Genomic DNA, 17039 nt, shown 5'->3' on the forward strand with positions numbered 1-17039 from the left:
CACACTGACACCAGCGCTGAGTACACTGACACCAGCGCTGAGAGCACACTGACACCAGCGCTGAGAGCACACTGACACCAGCGCTGAGAGCACACTGACACCAGGGCTGAGACAGAGCACACTGACACCAGGGCTGAGACAGAGCACACTGACACCAGCGCTAAGTAAACTGACACCAACACTGAGAGCACACTGACACCAGGTCTGAGACAGAGCACACTGACACCAGCACTGAGCTACAGCACACTGACACCAGCGCTGAGTACACTGACTCCAACACTGAGAGCACACTGACACCAGCGCTGAGTATACTGACACCAACGCTGAGAGAACACGGACACCAGCCCTGAGAGAACACTGACACCAGCACTGAGAGAACACTGACACCAGCGCTGAGAGCACACTGACACCAGGGCTAACACAGAGCACACTGACACCAGGGCTGACACAGAGCACACTGACACCAGGGCTGAGGTAGAGCACACTGACACCAGGGCTGAGGTAGAGCACACTGACACCAGAGCTGACACAGAGCACACTGACACCAGAGCTGACACAGAGCACACTGACACCAGAGCTGACACAGAGCACACTGACACCAGGGCTGACACAGAGCACACTGACACCAGTTCTGAGATAGAGCACACTGACACCATGGCTGAGGTAGAGCACACTGACACCAGGGCTGACACAGAGCACACTGACACCAGGGCTGACACAGAGCACACTGACACCAGGGCTGACACAGAGCACACTGACACCAGGGCTGACACAGAGCACACTGACACCAGAGCTGAGGTAGAGCACACTGACACCAGGGCTGACACAGAGCACACTGACACCAGGGCTAACACAGAGCACACTGACACCAGGGCTGACACAGAGCACACTGACCTGACACCAGAGCTGAGGTAGAGCACACTGACACCAGGGCTGAGGTAGAGCACACTGACACCAGGGCGGAGGTAGAGCACACTGACACCAGGGCTGACACAGAGCACACTGACACCAGGGCTGAGGTAGAGAACACTGACACCAGGGCTGACACAGAGCACACTGACACCAGGGCTGACACAGAGCACAATGACACCAGGGCTGACACAGAGCACACTGACACAGAGCACACTGACACCAGGGCTGAGGTAGAGCACACTGACACCAGAGCTGACACAGAGCACACTGACACAGAGCACACTGACACCAGGGCTGAGGTAGAGCACACTGTCACCAGGGCCGACACAGAGCACACTGACACCAGGGCTGAGGTAGAGCACATTGACACCAGGGCTGAGGTAGAGCACACTGTCACCAGGGCTGACACAGAGCACACTGACACCAGGGCTGAGGTAGAGCACATTGACACCAGGGCTGAGGTAGAGCACATTGACACCAGGGCTGACACAGAGCACACTGACACCAGGGCTGGAACAGAGCACACTGGCACCAGGGCTGACACAGAGCACACTGGCACCAGGGCTGACACAGAGCACACTGACACCAGGGCTAACACAGAGCACACTGACACCAGGGCTGAGGTAGAGCACATTGACACCAGAGTTGACACATAGCACACTGACACCAGGGCTGAGGTAGAGCACATTGACACCAGGGCTGAGGTAGAGCACACTGACACCAGGGCTGACACAGAGCACACTGACACTAGGGCTGAGGTAGAGCACATTGACACCAGAGTTGACACATAGCACACTGACACCAGGGCTGAGGTAGAGCACATTGACACCAGGGCTGAGGTAGAGCACATTGACACCAGGGCTGACACAGAGCACACTGACACCAGAGCTGACACAGAGCACACTGACACCAGGGCTGAGGTAGAGCACAATGACACCAGAGCTGACACAGAGCACACTGACACCAGGGCTGACACAGAGCACACTGACACCAGGGCTGACACAGAGCACACTGACACCAGGGCTGACACAGAGCACACTGACACCAGGGCTGACACAGAGCACACTGACACCAGGGCTGAGGTAGAGCACACTGACACCAGAGCTGACACAGAGCACACTGACACCAGGGCTGACACAGAGCACATTGACACCAGGGCTGAGGTAGAGCACATTGACACCAGGGCTGACACAGAGCACACTGACACCAGGGCTGGAACAGAGCACACTGGCACCAGGGCTGACACAGAGCACACTGGCACCAGGGCTGACACAGAGCACACTGACACCAGGGCTAACACAGAGCACACTGACACCAGGGCTGAGGTAGAGCACATTGACACCAGAGTTGACACATAGCACACTGACACCAGAGCTGACCCAGAGCACACTGACACCAGGGCTGACACAGAGCACACTGACACCAGAGCTCACACAGAGCACACTGACACCACACCACTGTACCACCCCCCCTCCAGTCACATGCACCCCCTAGTCACATTTACCTCACATATAGCAAGGCTCTGTCCCCTCATAGTTCAGTCCATCGGCTGCACAGTGCACACAGACAGGCTGAATTGGCTCCGCCTCCATCATGGAAGCCCCGCCCTGGAAGGAGGGTAGACTCGGCGATCCTGTGCTGAGATGCTAGCTGTGCCCTGCCCTTGCACAAGAAAGGACGGACAGGATTTGATGGCGGGGCAGGCGGGGCGGGGCAGGCCAGTTGATGGTCTCTGTGTCTGCTGGTGTTCTGACTGGAAGAACACCTGCACTGCAGTTCCACTTCCAGTGAATTTTCCTGGACAGGAGTGGGGCGGGGTGTTACAGAGAAGAGAGGAGGCGGGCTGACTGTACTCTGAACGAGGAGGCACCTGGGACGGATGTATGATGATAGCCAGAGGCAGCTCTTTAGGCAAATGAGGCGGGAGCGAGGCCCCTAGGAGGGCGAGGCCTTAGGCCACCGCCTACTTTGCCTAATTAGAGAGCTGCCTCTGGTAGCCTTCCCCAGTGTCCGTCTGCAGCCTTGCCGGTTCTGGGGAGCTGGGTTTTTTTTCACCGCGCCAGTGGCTGCTCATGCGCGACGCATGCAGACTTCTGCGCCCATTTGAAGAGATCACCAAACTGGTCAGTCGCAGCCATGGCGCCATCAGTGACATGGTACCTTATGCCTTCTTTATGGAGCGTGCATTGCGTCGTGTCATTGATCAAGCTGTGGAGGAGCAGGAGCGGGAAGATGAGGAAGTCGCAATGCTGGATGAATTCCCAGGGGGGGCTACTCTATCTGAGACAAGTCAACAACAGGAGTCTGAAGAGGAGTCAGAGGAGGATGGTGCCGGGGCGGATGAGGAGTAGCAAGAAAAGCATGCTTTAAACCTTTCTGGGATCCCTGTTGTGCATGGATGGGGAGAGGAGAATGAAGAGGACGACATTATCCTGGATGATGAGCAGGAGCCAGACCACCACACCGCTTCCACTTTAGTGCAAATGGGGGCCTTCATGCTCCAGTGTTTTAATAGGGACCCCCGTATAAAAAGAGAAATGCTGCATTCTGCTTTTGCGTGCGCTGGCAGAGGAGCAATTCCCACTCCCAGAGAAGGAGTTGCGTGTACCAATCCAACAGCGCCTGCAAGAAGAGGCCGGTTTGAAGATGTGTTGGTGACTTCGGATATGAGGTCATTCTTTCAGCCGACCCATCGACAGGTGTCATCCGGATCCAGCATCAGGGAACGCCTAGACCATCAGGTGTCCGACTACATCGGGTTAACAGCCGATGTGGACGCTCTGAGGAGTGATGAACCCCTGGACTACTGGGTGGGCAGGCTTGACCTCTGGCCAGAGCTTGCCCAATTTGCAATCGAACTGTTGGCTTGCCCCTCATCCAGTGTCCTGTCCGAAAGGACGTTCAGCGCAGCAGGGGGGATCGTGACCGATAAGCGTACTCGCCTAGCTCACGACAGTGTTAACTACCTCACATTTCTAAAAATGAATGAGGCATGGATCTCGGAGGAATTCAACACATGTGACCAGTAGACCATGTATATGTCTATAAACAATTTTTTTAATCGAGCACAGAGACCTTCTTTCTTCATTTGGCTCACTTCCTTGTCCAAAAAAAACACACCGTACTATATGCCCGTACCCTCCTCTTTGAACAGGTTGCGCGGTGTCATATTTCTACTGGGGCTGCTTATTATGAGGGGCTCCCACCATCCCTGTGCTGTGCTGACATCCTCCTGGGGCTGTACCTCTGCTGTGCATATTATGAGGGGCTCCCACCATCCCTGTGCTGTGCTGACTTCCTCCTGGGGCTGTACCTCTGCTGTGCATATTTTGAGGTGCTCCCACCATCCCTGTGCTATGCTCATTATGAGGGGCTCCCACCATCCCTCTGCTGTGCTGACTTACTCCTGGGGCTGCTTAATATGAGGGGCTCCCACCATCCCTGTGCTATGCTGACATCCTCCTGGGGCTGCTTATTATGAGGGGCTCCCACCATCCCTGTGCTATGCTCATTATGAGGGGCTCCCACCATCCCTGTGCTATGCTGACTTCCTCCTGGGGCTGATTACGGTGCAGGTGTCAGTGCTGTATATCACGGTGCTGATGTCAGTGCTCTCTGTCACGGTGCTGCTGTCAGTGCTGTATATCACGGTGCTGGTGTGAGTGCTTTATGTCACGCTGCTGATGTCAGAGCTCTCTATCACGGTGCTGCTGTCAGTGCTGTATATCACGGTGCTGGTGTGAGTGCTTTATGTCACGCTGCTGATGTCAGTGCTCTCTATCACGGTGCTGCTGTCAGTGCTGTATATCACGGTGCTGGTGTGAGTGCTTTATGTCACGCTGCTGATGTCAGTGCTCTCTATCACGGTGCTGCTGTCAGTGCTGTATATCACGGTGCTGGTGTAAGTGCTTTATGTCACGCTGCTGATGTCAGTGCTCTCTATCACGGTGCTGTTGTCAGATCACTCTATCACGGTGCAGGTGTCATTGCTGTATGTCACGCTGCTGGTGATCATCTCCTGCACCCTCTTCTTTGCCTACCCTGGTCCCTGACCTTCCCTCTCCTCCATTGCCTTCATGCGCTCCACAGTCCTGAATTGTCACAACAATTTCCCATATAAAAAAAGAATGCTTGTAGTTGTCGATCCCAGATTCACCTCATACATGTGTTATGTCATTGGCCATGTGGTGGGACTATGTTTGCACAGCTATTAATTATTTTGTGGCTGCAAATTTGACCTGTAGGTTTGCGAAGTTCGCCTCCCATTGAAGTCAATGGGGCCCGCCGCGAACATTCCGGTTCGCGAACTATCGGCCGCGTTCGGGGTCCGCGTTCGCGAAACGTCCCGCCGGAAGTTCGTCCATCACTACTTATCAGCGTCCATCTGTAGCCATCCCCAGTGTTCATCTGCTGCCTTGTAGTGACCATCTGTAGCCATCCCCAGTGTCCAACTGCAGCATTGCAGTGACCATCTGTAGCCTTCCTCAGTGTCCGTCAGCAGCCTTGCAGTGTCCATCTGTAGCCTTCAAAGGTGGCTCTAGGCTTTGTGAGGCCTTAGGCATAACCTAGACATGAGGCCCCACTCACATCTATAATGGGGGGAAAAAAATAATTCAAGCAAAAAAAAATGAATTGCATATATTAAGAGTACTGGTGTCAATGTGCTCAATCATACCAGTACTGAGAGCACACTGACACCAGCGCTGAGAGCACACTGACACCAGCGCTGAGAGCACACTGACACCAGCGCTGAGACAGAGCACACTGACACCAGCACTGAGCTAGAGCACACTGACACCAGCGCTAAGTACACTGACACCACCACTGAGAGCACACTGACACCAGCGCTGAGTACACTGACACCAGCACTGAGAGAACACTGACACCAGCGCTGAGAGAACACTGACACCAGCGCTGAGAGAACACTGACACCAGCGCTGAGAGCACACTGACACCAGCGCTGAGAGCACACTGACACCAGCGCTGAGAGCACACTGACACCAGCGCTGAGAGAACACTGACACCAACACTGAGAGCACACTGACACCAGCGCTGAGTACACTGACACCAGCGCTGAGAGCACACTGACACCAGCGCTGAGAGCACACTGACACCAGCGCTGAGAGCACACTGACACCAGGGCTGAGACAGAGCACACTGACACCAGGGCTGAGACAGAGCACACTGACACCAGCGCTAAGTAAACTGACACCAACACTGAGAGCACACTGACACCAGGTCTGAGACAGAGCACACTGACACCAGCACTGAGCTACAGCACACTGACACCAGCGCTGAGTACACTGACTCCAACACTGAGAGCACACTGACACCAGCGCTGAGTATACTGACACCAACGCTGAGAGAACACGGACACCAGCCCTGAGAGAACACTGACACCAGCACTGAGAGAACACTGACACCAGCGCTGAGAGCACACTGACACCAGGGCTAACACAGAGCACACTGACACCAGGGCTGACACAGAGCACACTGACACCAGGGCTGAGGTAGAGCACACTGACACCAGGGCTGAGGTAGAGCACACTGACACCAGAGCTGACACAGAGCACACTGACACCAGAGCTGACACAGAGCACACTGACACCAGAGCTGACACAGAGCACACTGACACCAGGGCTGACACAGAGCACACTGACACCAGTTCTGAGATAGAGCACACTGACACCATGGCTGAGGTAGAGCACACTGACACCAGGGCTGACACAGAGCACACTGACACCAGGGCTGACACAGAGCACACTGACACCAGGGCTGACACAGAGCACACTGACACCAGGGCTGACACAGAGCACACTGACACCAGAGCTGAGGTAGAGCACACTGACACCAGGGCTGACACAGAGCACACTGACACCAGGGCTAACACAGAGCACACTGACACCAGGGCTGACACAGAGCACACTGACCTGACACCAGAGCTGAGGTAGAGCACACTGACACCAGGGCTGAGGTAGAGCACACTGACACCAGGGCGGAGGTAGAGCACACTGACACCAGGGCTGACACAGAGCACACTGACACCAGGGCTGAGGTAGAGAACACTGACACCAGGGCTGACACAGAGCACACTGACACCAGGGCTGACACAGAGCACAATGACACCAGGGCTGACACAGAGCACACTGACACAGAGCACACTGACACCAGGGCTGAGGTAGAGCACACTGACACCAGAGCTGACACAGAGCACACTGACACAGAGCACACTGACACCAGGGCTGAGGTAGAGCACACTGTCACCAGGGCCGACACAGAGCACACTGACACCAGGGCTGAGGTAGAGCACATTGACACCAGGGCTGAGGTAGAGCACACTGTCACCAGGGCTGACACAGAGCACACTGACACCAGGGCTGAGGTAGAGCACATTGACACCAGGGCTGAGGTAGAGCACATTGACACCAGGGCTGACACAGAGCACACTGACACCAGGGCTGGAACAGAGCACACTGGCACCAGGGCTGACACAGAGCACACTGGCACCAGGGCTGACACAGAGCACACTGACACCAGGGCTAACACAGAGCACACTGACACCAGGGCTGAGGTAGAGCACATTGACACCAGAGTTGACACATAGCACACTGACACCAGGGCTGAGGTAGAGCACATTGACACCAGGGCTGAGGTAGAGCACACTGACACCAGGGATGACACAGAGCACACTGACACTAGGGCTGAGGTAGAGCACATTGACACCAGAGTTGACACATAGCACACTGACACCAGGGCTGAGGTAGAGCACATTGACACCAGGGCTGAGGTAGAGCACATTGACACCAGGGCTGACACAGAGCACACTGACACCAGAGCTGACACAGAGCACACTGACACCAGGGCTGAGGTAGAGCACAATGACACCAGAGCTGACACAGAGCACACTGACACCAGGGCTGACACAGAGCACACTGACACCAGGGCTGACACAGAGCACACTGACACCAGGGCTGACACAGAGCACACTGACACCAGGGCTGACACAGAGCACACTGACACCAGGGCTGAGGTAGAGCACACTGACACCAGAGCTGACACAGAGCACACTGACACCAGGGCTGACACAGAGCACATTGACACCAGGGCTGAGGTAGAGCACATTGACACCAGGGCTGACACAGAGCACACTGACACCAGGGCTGGAACAGAGCACACTGGCACCAGGGCTGACACAGAGCACACTGGCACCAGGGCTGACACAGAGCACACTGACACCAGGGCTAACACAGAGCACACTGACACCAGGGCTGAGGTAGAGCACATTGACACCAGAGTTGACACATAGCACACTGACACCAGAGCTGACACAGAGCACACTGACACCAGGGCTGACACAGAGCACACTGACACCAGAGCTCACACAGAGCACACTGACACCACACCACTGTACCACCCCCCCTCCAGTCACATGCACCCCCTAGTCACATTTACCTCACATATAGCAAGGCTCTGTCCCCTCATAGTTCAGTCCATCGGCTGCACAGTGCACACAGACAGGCTGAATTGGCTCCGCCTCCATCATGGAAGCCCCGCCCTGGAAGGAGGGTAGACTCGGCGATCCTGTGCTGAGATGCTAGCTGTGCCCTGCCCTTGCACAAGAAAGGACGGACAGGATTTGATGGCGGGGCAGGCGGGGCGGGGCAGGCCAGTTGATGGTCTCTGTGTCTGCTGGTGTTCTGACTGGAAGAACACCTGCACTGCAGTTCCACTTCCAGTGAATTTTCCTGGACAGGAGTGGGGCGGGGTGTTACAGAGAAGAGAGGAGGCGGGCTGACTGTACTCTGAACGAGGAGGCACCTGGGACGGATGTATGATGATAGCCAGAGGCAGCTCTTTAGGCAAATGAGGCGGGAGCGAGGCCCCTAGGAGGGCGAGGCCTTAGGCCACCGCCTACTTTGCCTAATTAGAGAGCTGCCTCTGGTAGCCTTCCCCAGTGTCCGTCTGCAGCCTTGCCGGTTCTGGGGAGCTGGGTTTTTTTTCACCGCGCCAGTGGCTGCTCATGCGCGACGCATGCAGACTTCTGCGCCCATTTGAAGAGATCACCAAACTGGTCAGTCGCAGCCATGGCGCCATCAGTGACATGGTACCTTATGCCTTCTTTATGGAGCGTGCATTGCGTCGTGTCATTGATCAAGCTGTGGAGGAGCAGGAGCGGGAAGATGAGGAAGTCGCAATGCTGGATGAATTCCCAGGGGGGGCTACTCTATCTGAGACAAGTCAACAACAGGAGTCTGAAGAGGAGTCAGAGGAGGATGGTGCCGGGGCGGATGAGGAGTAGCAAGAAAAGCATGCTTTAAACCTTTCTGGGATCCCTGTTGTGCATGGATGGGGAGAGGAGAATGAAGAGGACGACATTATCCTGGATGATGAGCAGGAGCCAGACCACCACACCGCTTCCACTTTAGTGCAAATGGGGGCCTTCATGCTCCAGTGTTTTAATAGGGACCCCCGTATAAAAAGAGAAATGCTGCATTCTGCTTTTGCGTGCGCTGGCAGAGGAGCAATTCCCACTCCCAGAGAAGGAGTTGCGTGTACCAATCCAACAGCGCCTGCAAGAAGAGGCCGGTTTGAAGATGTGTTGGTGACTTCGGATATGAGGTCATTCTTTCAGCCGACCCATCGACAGGTGTCATCCGGATCCAGCATCAGGGAACGCCTAGACCATCAGGTGTCCGACTACATCGGGTTAACAGCCGATGTGGACGCTCTGAGGAGTGATGAACCCCTGGACTACTGGGTGGGCAGGCTTGACCTCTGGCCAGAGCTTGCCCAATTTGCAATCGAACTGTTGGCTTGCCCCTCATCCAGTGTCCTGTCCGAAAGGACGTTCAGCGCAGCAGGGGGGATCGTGACCGATAAGCGTACTCGCCTAGCTCACGACAGTGTTAACTACCTCACATTTCTAAAAATGAATGAGGCATGGATCTCGGAGGAATTCAACACATGTGACCAGTAGACCATGTATATGTCTATAAACAATTTTTTTAATCGAGCACAGAGACCTTCTTTCTTCATTTGGCTCACTTCCTTGTCCAAAAAAAACACACCGTACTATATGCCCGTACCCTCCTCTTTGAACAGGTTGCGCGGTGTCATATTTCTACTGGGGCTGCTTATTATGAGGGGCTCCCACCATCCCTGTGCTGTGCTGACATCCTCCTGGGGCTGTACCTCTGCTGTGCATATTATGAGGGGCTCCCACCATCCCTGTGCTGTGCTGACTTCCTCCTGGGGCTGTACCTCTGCTGTGCATATTTTGAGGTGCTCCCACCATCCCTGTGCTATGCTCATTATGAGGGGCTCCCACCATCCCTCTGCTGTGCTGACTTACTCCTGGGGCTGCTTAATATGAGGGGCTCCCACCATCCCTGTGCTATGCTGACATCCTCCTGGGGCTGCTTATTATGAGGGGCTCCCACCATCCCTGTGCTATGCTCATTATGAGGGGCTCCCACCATCCCTGTGCTATGCTGACTTCCTCCTGGGGCTGATTACGGTGCAGGTGTCAGTGCTGTATATCACGGTGCTGATGTCAGTGCTCTCTGTCACGGTGCTGCTGTCAGTGCTGTATATCACGGTGCTGGTGTGAGTGCTTTATGTCACGCTGCTGATGTCAGAGCTCTCTATCACGGTGCTGCTGTCAGTGCTGTATATCACGGTGCTGGTGTGAGTGCTTTATGTCACGCTGCTGATGTCAGTGCTCTCTATCACGGTGCTGCTGTCAGTGCTGTATATCACGGTGCTGGTGTGAGTGCTTTATGTCACGCTGCTGATGTCAGTGCTCTCTATCACGGTGCTGCTGTCAGTGCTGTATATCACGGTGCTGGTGTAAGTGCTTTATGTCACGCTGCTGATGTCAGTGCTCTCTATCACGGTGCTGTTGTCAGATCACTCTATCACGGTGCAGGTGTCATTGCTGTATGTCACGCTGCTGGTGATCATCTCCTGCACCCTCTTCTTTGCCTACCCTGGTCCCTGACCTTCCCTCTCCTCCATTGCCTTCATGCGCTCCACAGTCCTGAATTGTCACAACAATTTCCCATATAAAAAAAGAATGCTTGTAGTTGTCGATCCCAGATTCACCTCATACATGTGTTATGTCATTGGCCATGTGGTGGGACTATGTTTGCACAGCTATTAATTATTTTGTGGCTGCAAATTTGACCTGTAGGTTTGCGAAGTTCGCCTCCCATTGAAGTCAATGGGGCCCGCCGCGAACATTCCGGTTCGCGAACTATCGGCCGCGTTCGGGGTCCGCGTTCGCGAAACGTCCCGCCGGAAGTTCGTCCATCACTACTTATCAGCGTCCATCTGTAGCCATCCCCAGTGTTCATCTGCTGCCTTGTAGTGACCATCTGTAGCCATCCCCAGTGTCCAACTGCAGCATTGCAGTGACCATCTGTAGCCTTCCCCAGTGTCCGTCAGCAGCCTTGCAGTGTCCATCTGTAGCCTTCAAAGGCGGCTCTAGGCTTTGTGAGGCCTTAGGCATAACCTAGACATGAGGCCCCACTCACATCTATAATGGGGGGAAAAAAATAATTCAAGCAAAAAAAAATGAATTGCATATATTAAGAGTACTGGTGTCAATGTGCTCAATCATACCAGTACTGAGAGCACACTGACACCAGCGCTGAGAGCACACTGACACCAGCGCTGAGAGCACACTGACACCAGCGCTGAGACAGAGCACACTGACACCAGCACTGAGCTAGAGCACACTGACACCAGCGCTAAGTACACTGACACCAACACTGAGAGCACACTGACACCAGCGCTGAGTACACTGACACCAGCACTGAGAGAACACTGACACCAGCGCTGAGAGAACACTGACACCAGCGCTGAGAGAACACTGACACCAGCGCTGAGAGCACACTGACACCAGCGCTGAGAGCACACTGACACCAGCGCTGAGAGCACACTGACACCAGCGCTGAGAGAACACTGACACCAGCGCTGAGAGCACACTGACACCAGCGCTGAGAGAACACTGACACCAACACTGAGAGCACACTGACACCAGCGCTGAGTACACTGACACCAGCGCTGAGAGCACACTGACACCAGCGCTGAGAGCACACTGACACCAGCGCTGAGAGCACACTGACACCAGGGCTGAGACAGAGCACACTGACACCAGGGCTGAGACAGAGCACACTGACACCAGCGCTAAGTAAACTGACACCAACACTGAGAGCACACTGACACCAGGTCTGAGACAGAGCACACTGACACCAGCACTGAGCTACAGCACACTGACACCAGCGCTGAGTACACTGACTCCAACACTGAGAGCACACTGACACCAGCGCTGAGTATACTGACACCAACGCTGAGAGAACACGGACACCAGCCCTGAGAGAACACTGACACCAGCACTGAGAGAACACTGACACCAGCGCTGAGAGCACACTGACACCAGGGCTAACACAGAGCACACTGACACCAGGGCTGACACAGAGCACACTGACACCAGGGCTGAGGTAGAGCACACTGACACCAGGGCTGAGGTAGAGCACACTGACACCAGAGCTGACACAGAGCACACTGACACCAGAGCTGACACAGAGCACACTGACACCAGAGCTGACACAGAGCACACTGACACCAGGGCTGACACAGAGCACACTGACACCAGTTCTGAGATAGAGCACACTGACACCATGGCTGAGGTAGAGCACACTGACACCAGGGCTGACACAGAGCACACTGACACCAGGGCTGACACAGAGCACACTGACACCAGGGCTGACACAGAGCACACTGACACCAGGGCTGACACAGAGCACACTGACACCAGAGCTGAGGTAGAGCACACTGACACCAGGGCTGACACAGAGCACACTGACACCAGGGCTAACACAGAGCACACTGACACCAGGGCTGACACAGAGCACACTGACCTGACACCAGAGCTGAGGTAGAGCACACTGACACCAGGGCTGAGGTAGAGCACACTGACACCAGGGCGGAGGTAGAGCACACTGACACCAGGGCTGACACAGAGCACACTGACACCAGGGCTGAGGTAGAGAACACTGACACCAGGGCTGACACAGAGCACACTGACACCAGGGCTGACACAGAGCACAATGACACCAGGGCTGACACAGAGCACACTGACACAGAGCACACTGACACCAGGGCTGAGGTAGAGCACACTGACACCAGAGCTGACACAGAGCACACTGACACAGAGCACACTGACACCAGGGCTGAGGTAGAGCACACTGTCACCAGGGCCGACACAGAGCACACTGACACCAGGGCTGAGGTAGAGCACATTGACACCAGGGCTGAGGTAGAGCACACTGTCACCAGGGCTGACACAGAGCACACTGACACCAGGGCTGAGGTAGAGCACATTGACACCAGGGCTGAGGTAGAGCACATTGACACCAGGGCTGACACAGAGCACACTGACACCAGGGCTGGAACAGAGCACACTGGCACCAGGGCTGACACAGAGCACACTGGCACCAGGGCTGACACAGAGCACACTGACACCAGGGCTAACACAGAGCACACTGACACCAGGGCTGAGGTAGAGCACATTGACACCAGAGTTGACACATAGCACACTGACACCAGGGCTGAGGTAGAGCACATTGACACCAGGGCTGAGGTAGAGCACACTGACACCAGGGCTGACACAGAGCACACTGACACTAGGGCTGAGGTAGAGCACATTGACACCAGAGTTGACACATAGCACACTGACACCAGGGCTGAGGTAGAGCACATTGACACCAGGGCTGAGGTAGAGCACATTGACACCAGGGCTGACACAGAGCACACTGACACCAGAGCTGACACAGAGCACACTGACACCAGGGCTGAGGTAGAGCACAATGACACCAGAGCTGACACAGAGCACACTGACACCAGGGCTGACACAGAGCACACTGACACCAGGGCTGACACAGAGCACACTGACACCAGGGCTGACACAGAGCACACTGACACCAGGGCTGACACAGAGCACACTGACACCAGGGCTGAGGTAGAGCACACTGACACCAGAGCTGACACAGAGCACACTGACACCAGGGCTGACACAGAGCACATTGACACCAGGGCTGAGGTAGAGCACATTGACACCAGGGCTGACACAGAGCACACTGACACCAGGGCTGGAACAGAGCACACTGGCACCAGGGCTGACACAGAGCACACTGGCACCAGGGCTGACACAGAGCACACTGACACCAGGGCTAACACAGAGCACACTGACACCAGGGCTGAGGTAGAGCACATTGACACCAGAGTTGACACATAGCACACTGACACCAGGGCTGAGGTAGAGCACATTGACACCAGGGCTGAGGTAGAGCACACTGACACCAGGGCTGACACAGAGCACACTGACACTAGGGCTGAGGTAGAGCACATTGACACCAGAGTTGACACATAGCACACTGACACCAGGGCTGAGGTAGAGCACATTGACACCAGGGCTGAGGTAGAGCACATTGACACCAGGGCTGACACAGAGCACACTGACACCAGAGCTGACACAGAGCACACTGACACCAGGGCTGAGGTAGAGCACAATGACACCAGAGCTGACACAGAGCACACTGACACCAGGGCTGACACAGAGCACACTGACACCAGGGCTGACACAGAGCACACTGACACCAGGGCTGACACAGAGCACACTGACACCAGGGCTGAGGTAGAGCACATTGACACCAGAGCTGACACAGAGCACACTGACACCAGGGCTGAGGTAGAGCACATTGACACCAGGGCTGAGGTAGAGCACATTGACACCAGGGCTGAGGTAGAGCACACTGACACCAGGGCTGAGGTAGAGCACACTGACACCAGGGCTGAGGTAGAGCACATTGACACCAGGGCTGACACAGAGCACACTGACACCAGGGCTGACACAGAGCACACTGACACCAGGGCTGAGGTAGAGCACATTGACACCAGGGCTGAGGTAGAGCACACTGACACCAGAGCTGACACAGAGCACACTGACACCAGGGCTGAGGTAGAGCACATTGACACCAGAGCTGACACAGAGCACACTGACACCAGGGCTGAGGTAGAGCACACTGACACCAGGGCTGAGGTAGAGCACATTGACACCAGAGCTGACACAGAGCACACTGACACCAGGGCTGAGGTAGAGCACATTGACACCAGGGCTGAGGTAGAGCACATTGACACCAGGGCTGAGGTAGAGCACACTGACACCAGGGCTGAGGTAGAGCACACTGACACCAGGGCTGAGGTAGAGCACATTGACACCAGGGCTGACACAGAGCACACTGACACCAGGGCTGACACAGAGCACACTGACACCAGGGCTGAGGTAGAGCACATTGACACCAGGGCTGAGGTAGAGCACACTGACACCAGAGCTGACACAGAGCACACTGACACCAGGGCTGAGGTAGAGCACATTGACACCAGAGCTGACACAGAGCACACTGACACCAGGGCTGAGGTAGAGCACACTGACACCAGGGCTGAGGTAGAGCACATTGACACCAGGGCTGAGGTAGAGCACATTGACACCAGGGCTGACACAGAGCACACTGACACCAGGGCTGACACAGAGCACACTGACACCAGGGCTGAGGTAGAGCACATTGACACCAGAGCTGACACAGAGCACACTGACACCAGGGCTGAGGTAGAGCACATTGACACCAGAGCTGACACAGAGCACACTGACACCAGGGCTGAGGTAGAGCACACTGACACCAGGGCTGACACAGAGCACACTGACACCAGGGGTGAGGTAGAGCACATTGACACCAGAGCTGACACAGAGCACACTGACACCAGGGCTGACACAGAGCACACTGACACCAGGGCTGACACAGAGCACACTGACACCAGAGCTGACAGAGAGCACACTGACACCAGGGCTGAGGTAGAGCACACTGACACCAGAGTTGACACAGAGCACACTGACACCAGGGCTGAGGTAGAGCACATTGACACCAGAGCTGACACAGAGCACACTGACACCAGGGCTGACACAGAGCACACTGACACCAGGGCTGACACAGAGCACACTGACACCAGAGCTCACACAGAGCACACTGACACCACACCACTGTACCACCCCCCCTCCAGTCACATGCACCCCCTAGTTACATTTACCTCACATATAGCAAGGCTCTGTCCCCTCATAGTTCAGTCCATCGGCTGCACAGTGCACACAGACAGGCTGAATTGGCTCCGCCTCCATCATGGAAGCCCCGCCCTGGAAGGAGGGTAGACTCGGCGATCCTGTGCTGAGATGCTAGCTGTGCCCTGCCCTTGCACAAGAAAGGATGGACAGGATTTGATGGCGGGGCAGGCGGGGCGGGGCAGGCCAGTTGATGGTCTCTGTGTCTGCTGGTGTTCTGACTGGAAGAACACCTGCACTGCAGTTCCACTTCCAGTGAATTTTCCTGGACAGGAGTGGGGCGGGGTGTTACAGAGAAGAGAGGAGGCGGGCTGACTGTACTCTGAATGAGGAGGCACCTGGGACGGATGTATGATGATAGCCAGAGGCAGCTCTTTAGGCAAATGAGGCGGGAGCGAGGCCCCTAGGAGGGCGAGGCCTTAGGCCACCGCCTACTTTGCCTAATTAGAGAGCTGCCTCTGGTAGCCTTCCCCAGTGTCCGTCTGCAGCCTTGCCGGTTCTGGGGAGCTGGGTTTTTTTTCACCGCGCCAGTGGCTGCTCATGCGCGACGCATGCAGACTTCTGCGCCCATTTGAAGAGATCACCAAACTGGTCAGTCGCAGCCATGGCGCCATCAGTGACATGGTACCTTATGCCTTCTTTATGGAGCGTGCATTGCGTCGTGTCATTGATCAAGCTGTGGAGGAGCAGGAGCGGGAAGATGAGGAAGTCGCAATGCTGGATGAATTCCCAGGGGGGGCTACTCTATCTGAGACAAGTCAACAACAGGAGTCTGAAGAGGAGTCAGAGGAGGATGGTGCCGGGGCGGATGAGGAGTAGCAAGAAAAGCATGCTTTAAACCTTTCTGGGATCCCTGTTGTGCATGGATGGGGAGAGGAGAATGAAGAGGACGACATTATCCTGGATGATGAGCAGGAGCCAGACCACCACACCGCTTCCACTTTAGTGCAAA

At 55.4% G+C, this 17039-nt stretch overlaps 1 protein-coding gene across 1 annotated transcript in view; it reads right to left on the bottom strand.

The window, feature by feature from the left end:
- The window catches only part of LOC143924583 (phospholipase A2-like), a 148254-nt gene that overhangs the window by 110929 nt on the left and 20286 nt on the right, over window positions 1-17039 (bottom strand). The gene's annotated exons all lie outside the window — the stretch shown is intronic.

The sequence above is a fragment of the Lithobates pipiens genome, unplaced genomic scaffold, assembly GCF_037356315.1.
Source record: "Lithobates pipiens isolate NorthernLeopardFrog02 unplaced genomic scaffold, aLitPip1_a1.2 Scaffold_22, whole genome shotgun sequence".
NCBI classification, from domain to species: domain Eukaryota; kingdom Metazoa; phylum Chordata; class Amphibia; order Anura; family Ranidae; genus Lithobates; species Lithobates pipiens.